Source organism: Coffea arabica, chromosome 11e (assembly GCF_036785885.1).
Source record: "Coffea arabica cultivar ET-39 chromosome 11e, Coffea Arabica ET-39 HiFi, whole genome shotgun sequence".
Classification (NCBI taxonomy): domain Eukaryota; kingdom Viridiplantae; phylum Streptophyta; class Magnoliopsida; order Gentianales; family Rubiaceae; genus Coffea; species Coffea arabica.
Window position 1 is genome coordinate 12,263,581 of NC_092331.1, and position 7,354 is coordinate 12,270,934.

The window sequence follows — 7,354 nt, forward strand, 5'->3', positions numbered from 1 at the left end:
ATTTCGGTCAACCTTGCTGCAATTTAAGAAGATATTATGTACAAAAGTCAACAAACTTGTTGGGTAAGAAAAATGGTGGTCAAGCAGTGCGTTCAATCGGTAATGCGCGGGACCCGCCGGATCGCGCCGTTTTTCTTAAAAACTCACGTACTAGGGTTTTTACTTCCCATTCACTAACCTTATATCATTGCCACTAGTCACATATTATTTCTCACTTAAAAGTCACCTTTAATCCCCAAATTAATTCTTACTCTGTACCGAAAATTCATCCGGCTAAAAATCGCGAAAACCCTAATTTCGCTCCAAACTTGAAACCGAAGCGTAAAACCCTATTTTCTAGGTTTATTTACACTTAGTGTGAAATATTTGGGTAGTGGCCTTTGATAAATACTAATTTTCAAATAAAAGGGTATTTTTGAGGAAAAATACAAGGAATTTGCGAGTCCTCACAGTTGGAATAAGGCTTCAATTAGCTGAAGTGTTTGAGGGAATTACTATATCTTTATTCATGTGTTAGGCTAATATAAATAGACGAGCTTACAACCATAAGTCCTCAAAGATAGCAAATCAAATCTAAACTACTTGCTGATCTTCAACAACTACTCAGCTAGAAACAAGGAAACATAACAATCCCAGTAGCCTAGTAACAGCTAGGAGACTTATTCAACATATCTAACATGTTTCACCAATTAAGGATTCCCATATTTCTTTAATTCACAAAAATTTTTTGATTCAAGCTCAATTTAGAAGCAATAATGGCAGAATTACAGTGTTAAGTTACCTCAAATGGGCTCCAGTAGTTGGTTTCTTCTCAAATAGAGTTGCGACATGTCGATTGTCCAATAATGTCAATTCACCCGAAGCTGCATTAAGACTTTAACTGAAGTTTTGAGGGGAAGAGGAGGTGAGTTGTGGTAGTTCTTGTACATATGTGGAGGCCCATTGAGTGGTGGAGCCAACAGCAATGGTCAGATAGTAAGGGACGAATGAGAGAGTTCAAACCCCATCAAGAGTAAGAGAGATGGACCGAAGTTTATCGACAAGTAAGAAACGGAGAGAGTAGAGACATGGAGACATAGTGGGCACTAGAGAGTGAGAGATGAATGGAGGTGTCAAAGAGAGTGGCGGAGAGTGCGAGACGACAACTACACTCAACTCAATTTCTCAATTCGTTAATTTTGAATGATAGTTTGAGTGATTTTATAGTTTTTATTGTTATGGTTCTCTCTTTTTAATATTTTAGAATTATGTTATTAATTTTTTGCCATGTCAAAATTTTTTTAAGTGTACAAAATATCTAGTAAATTTGCTAAATCATAAATTTGTAATGGTCATTTCATAATTCAACTACTTGAGCTACTAGTCAAGCACTCGAGTAGCACACAAGAAGCTCGAACTTGACTTCAGACTTGGAACAAGTAGTTCGAACTTGAATTCGAGCCAAGTGTTTGACCGAGCAATGCAACTCGCCAGCATCCCAAACAATGTCACCATCTTTTGTCTCTTACTTGTCTAAGTAACTAAATTATCGCTGACAAAGCTGAAGTAGCGTGAAGTTGATTTTTAGTCGGTAATATCTCCCACTCAATCGGCATCAATGTAACCATCAATATTGAGATGGTTGTTCTTAGAAAATAAAAGGTCTTTCCCAAGTGAACCCTTGAAATATCGAAAGATCCACATCACAACTTCCATATGTCAATTATTATGCGAATGCATGAATTGGCTACTGGCACTAACAGCATAAGCAATATCAAGATAATCGATATGTCAACAAGTTTACAATCTAGCAATCCAACTTTTGTCAAGAGATCAAGCACATACTTCTGTTAAGATAAGAAGATGCCTTGTATCGATATTACTACTTCAATTCCTAAAAAATATTTGAGACTTTCCAAGTTCTTCATCTCAAATTCAGTTGCTAATCGGTCATACAATTTAGAGATCTCCTAATCGGTCTTGGAACTTAGAGATCTCCTTCACATCATCGCCGGTCATAATCCTATCACCGATATAAATTATTAGAGTTGTTATCTTTCTAAGCTGATGCTTCAAGAACAAAGTCCATGTGTCATTTTTCTGCAATGCTAACATTTCATCTTTTATAGCTCGAGTCTAGTTTGGATCCGTGAAAGCAACAAGCATTTTATTTGAAATATCAACTAATGACACATTGTGTATGAGTTGACATATAATCGACAATGGGATATTTGGACCGTTTTACATGGGCTTGTGAAGAGTACCGATTTGGTGGTTTACCATGATTAGATTTGTCAGGCAATACCACTAGTTGTATCCAAATCATTAATAGATAAAAGGGCACCAAAATTACTAACCTCAAGAATATTCTCAAGAGAAGGACCGTCAAGTACTAAGGAAGGAAGGATTATATCAGTTGCATCAAATTCTTTATAGAACATATCAACAACAACTTCTTGAAAACTGTCAGAAGCATCATCAGTCTTAGGATGTAAACTTTGACAATACCGAGAACTCATCAAATTAGTCCACAACAAATTCCCTTTCCTAAACTGCCACCGCAACTTACAAGTAAAGGCCTCAGAAACCGAATAAAGGGAATGAAAACCCTCCCTACCTTCCTCTGCAGGCACGCACATCTTCTTCCAAGAAAACCAATGGCGTCTGAACCCATATTCAAAATCCCCCAAATTTTCTCATTGCCATCCAGAACACCCTTAGGAGGACTTATAATGGACAGCAAACAACGGATAGAGAAGAAAGAACATGCTTAATCAAAATAATCCTGGCACTAACAAAAAGAAACTTACCATGTGATACCTGAATTGGCAAAGCAATAGATTCCAACAATCCTTAAAAACAAACTCTTCAATTTCCTTCCAATGAACAGTGGACATTATATTTAACTAGGAAGAGCTTGTAGGAGAAGACTATCTCTAAGGACCCGAAAAATTTTCTTATTTTATATTTTTTTTGAATGCATTTTCTTTACTTTACTGTATTACATTAATTTCTTAGATATTTTTATAAGTGAGTCTAGTTTTTAAATCATTTTCCTTGAATAAGTTGGTTTATGTTAAGTTCGTAGCGCATTATGGACGTGGGACCCGCTAGTACGGTAAGTGCGATAAATTTTTAACGACTAGGTGAAGTTTTGCATAAAAGAATATTATTTTATAAGGTGCTAAAGGATAATTAGAGGTTAGCTAAATAGATTAGTTTTGGAAGACAAAGAGATGAGAATAAACCCTAAGGCGCCATTTGTCGTGAAAATGTTAGGAGTTGGATTTTGACCAAGACTTTCTTAACTTTATTAAACCAAATTTGACCCAAAAACTTCTTCATTTTGATCCTTGCTTGGCTGAAATTTTGAGAGGGAAAACAAGAGAAGAAACTTCACCTTTCACCTCACAAACTTGCTTGAATTTTGAGTTTAGCCAACCATCTTGCAAACTCCTCCACAAAAGTTGATCACTAAGGAAGATTAAAGGTGTTGGTGGAGTGATTTTGGAAGAAGAAGTATTAAGTTTCCATATTTCTTGAGGTTAAAAGGTAACTTTGGTAAGAAACTTCTCTTTACTTTTAATACTAGCATACTAGTCGTTTAGGGTTTCAATTTCGGTAGTTCTATGAGAAATTTCATGATTTGAAGTGGAGATATGGAAATTTTCAGTTTTTATGGTGAAATTTCTGCCCATATATGATGCTTAAAGGTTGGCCATGGTTTGATAGTTTTGTTATGTGAAATATTTAGTTTTTATATGCTAGTTTGACTTGCCTAAAGAAAATTTCAACTTATATGTGAAAATTTCAGGTTAGGGTTTCAAAATGTAGCTTAATTGTGGTTGGTTTTTAAGTTTAAATTGGCTGTGTTTGGAGGGTGTTGTGACCTTAATTAAGTGTATTTGATAGTTTATGATTTGTGGTTACGATTGAGATTGAATTGAGATGAGATTGGATGTTGATTTTAGGATGGAAAGTAAAGAAAACAAGGGAAAGTGCTGTTGAAAATTTTCTTCAGGAACCCTTGAGCGGTCTTGGAAAATCTGTTATATCTTGGTGTAGAAAAGTCAGAATTGAGTTTCTTTTGTTGCATTTGAAAAACGATTCAGGGTACTTTCAACCATGAAAATTTCATAATTTTTTCCAATTCCTATGAATATCTATGCTTTTTCAAAATTGACTAAATTTCCATACTTGTTTTGTCTTTCGACTGGATGAAACAGCAACTTGAGACTGGAATTCCGCTGATTTGTGGATAGAATCTTACAAATGTGTCTTCTGGGAAATTGTAACCCTTTGAGTCTATTTTTTAACGGTATAAAGTTTATAAATTTTGGACTTAAGAAACTTGAAATATGATTTTTCAAATAGTATCGTGCAAAACTAGAAAAATTCTATTTTCCTAGAACTGTTCTTACTTTTATTTCCAACTTTAAGATTGGAGTTGGTAAACTATTTCAGCTGGGTTTATAAGTGGAATTAAGGTTTAAATGAAAGGAAATGAAGTTTTGGAAACTTTAATTTCGTCATGTATTTTGGTTTTGTATTGCTAGTCTTTTAATATAGTATATGACCACAGGACTCGAGATAGTTCAAGAGGACAACCAGGGTTAAAGTGAAGGGTTGCAATTGATTGGTGTGTGTTCCAACTGTGTGTTACATGCTCATTGTTGCTAGGAATTGCTAAGTACTTGATTTATCATCTCATAGGCAAGTGTGTACTTTATCGCACTTGACCTAATTCGACTAAACTTGTAATATTCTGTTAAAACATGTGTTGGCCATTTTGTTATAACTGAATGTTTATGTGCATGGTTGTAGACCGGCTGCATTCCTCTTGCAGTGGTTGAACTGTAGACCGGCTACATTTCTCTTGTGGCGGTTGAATAATAGATCGGCTACATCCTTCTTGTAGCGGTTGAATTGTAGACCAACTACATTTCTCTTGTAGTGGTTGAACTGGGCCTTGGACCATACCCGAGACATCGGGTAAGTGAAATCTAGGATTACTCATACGTATGCGTAAATGTAAGTCGGTAATGGCTGAACTGAACCCTCGTTGGACCTCTTGCTTTAGACCAGCCTCAGAGCGGTCGGGTAAGCTGGAAAATCTTGGGTAAAGAACAAGTTCCTAACCTATTTATTCTGGACTGGAATTCATCACTTGAACACTGATATTACTGAATATAGAGCGTTAAGTGACAACTAACGTTTCCAATCAATTACTGCGTGAGCGTTGGATAACAGCCAACGACTCCACTCGTGAATACCTAAATACTTGGGGCTATAAGCCAAATCCTAAATTACTGAATACCTGAGGCTATAAGCCTAACCTAGGACTAGTTGTTCAAATCGAGCCAGCAAGGGTTTGATCGAGTTGATCGACGAACCTTGGGTATTTCTTTGGTGTTCGGGCCCGATAAGAGGTATGTTTGGTGGACAGAAATTGGTGTAAAGTGATGATCTACAGACATTATACTGTCGTGGTTGACGGAGAATCAACGGACCTTGATCAAACTGCGGTGGAAATTGCTCCTGAGAGTAACCTATATCCTTTGCCATGAATGTGTCCTTTACGGTACATTTTTTGCATGATTTATCTGGCTACTTATTTAACTATATTCTGGGTTATGATCTATTTGAGTTTGACTTGTTTCTTGATATCTGAGTATGGTATCTTGCCTATTATTTTACCTGCTTGGTTACTTGGAATCTCACTGGGTTTCTAATTCGTTCTATGAAATTTGTTTTCCTTACAGGAGTAAGAACGTGAGAATGGGAGTGGAGAAGATATAGACTTTGTCTAGGTTTTGTTAGCTGCTCGCGTGAACACTTCATAAATGTCTAGCCGGCTTGTTTGGTTTGATTTTTACAAGTTTGACTCTTTGACTGTATTATAGATTATGTGGACATCGGAGGTCCATAAGTGTATCTATATTGAAGGTTGTAACTAATATCGCTTTTATTATTGAGTTTTTTATTTGAAATTTCATGTTACGTGACTGAGTCCTAACGAGAGTTGGACAGGCAGTCCGTCAAATTCTTGGGTACGTCCTAGGGAGAGGTGAGGCTGTCACACTATCACCCTTGAGATCAACAATCATTTTTGTAGAGGGACGTTCAGACTAACCAGGAAACAGCTCTTGGCCACATTAACTAGCTGACCAGAATAGTCCTAGTAATTCATCAAAGCACACATTACACACTGTAAATATTTCTTATCACCTTTAGAAAAAAAATAAGAACATTATTTGCATATACCAGATGAGAAATAGTACAACACCGTCGTCCTTAAAAAAGGCAAAATGATAATCATCCAATAACATATTCAACTTCTGGATAAAATTTCTGCCCTTATGATAAAAAGAAATGGTGACAATGGATCACCTTGGCGTAATCCACGTGAAGAAGAGAAAAATCCACAGGGACAACTATTCACCAAAATCGAAAATTTGCAAAACGAAATTAGGCGCCAAACCATATCAAACCAAATTTCAGAAAATCCAAATGTTCACATTACCCGAATCAAATACACCTAAGAAACCCTATATATACCTTTTCCATATCTAATTTCAATGCAACATTAACACCCTTAATCTTCTCTGATATGGATGAGTAAATTTCTTGAGATAGAAGAACAATGTTGGAAATCAACGGACCCTTTACAAAAATCGACTACTGAGGAGATATGATTTTCAGCACAACAGATGCTAACCTAATAGCCGACAACTTAGATATAATTTTATTCACAATGTTACACAAACTAATTGGTCGAAAATCTACAAAAAAGGCTATATCAGAAATTTTTGGAATAAAAGCAATTAAAGTAGATGCATAACCCACAGGAAGAATTGCTCCTATAAAAAAAATCTTGAACAGCTCGAACTATATCTGGACTAGTAATGTCCCAAGTAACTTTAAAAAACTTTGCTGAAAACCCATATGGACCTAAAGCCGAATTACTATCTATTGAAAAAACTATCCTTTCGACCTTCTCAGCATCAAGAAGAGTTTCTAAAAGCATATTATCAGCAAGATATGCAAAATTGGAATCCTATGTAGGATCGATTTTAATTTCATAGGATCGAATCATAGGATCGAATCATAGAATCATAAGATTCCACCAAAAACTCTCAAACTAACTAAATCAATTAATTTGAAATGCATACACAGCTTTGTACAACCTAAAAGATATCAAATTAGTAAATTATCTATAAACATATAGCATTTTTTATCTATAGTTTGACAAGAAATAAAGAAAAAGAATATAAACAGTTATAAATTGTGATTGCAAGTCTTAAAACCAAATGCTTTATAGTTTACACAACAATAATTTCAAATTTAAGATAATCACCAATCTCTACCAATAATA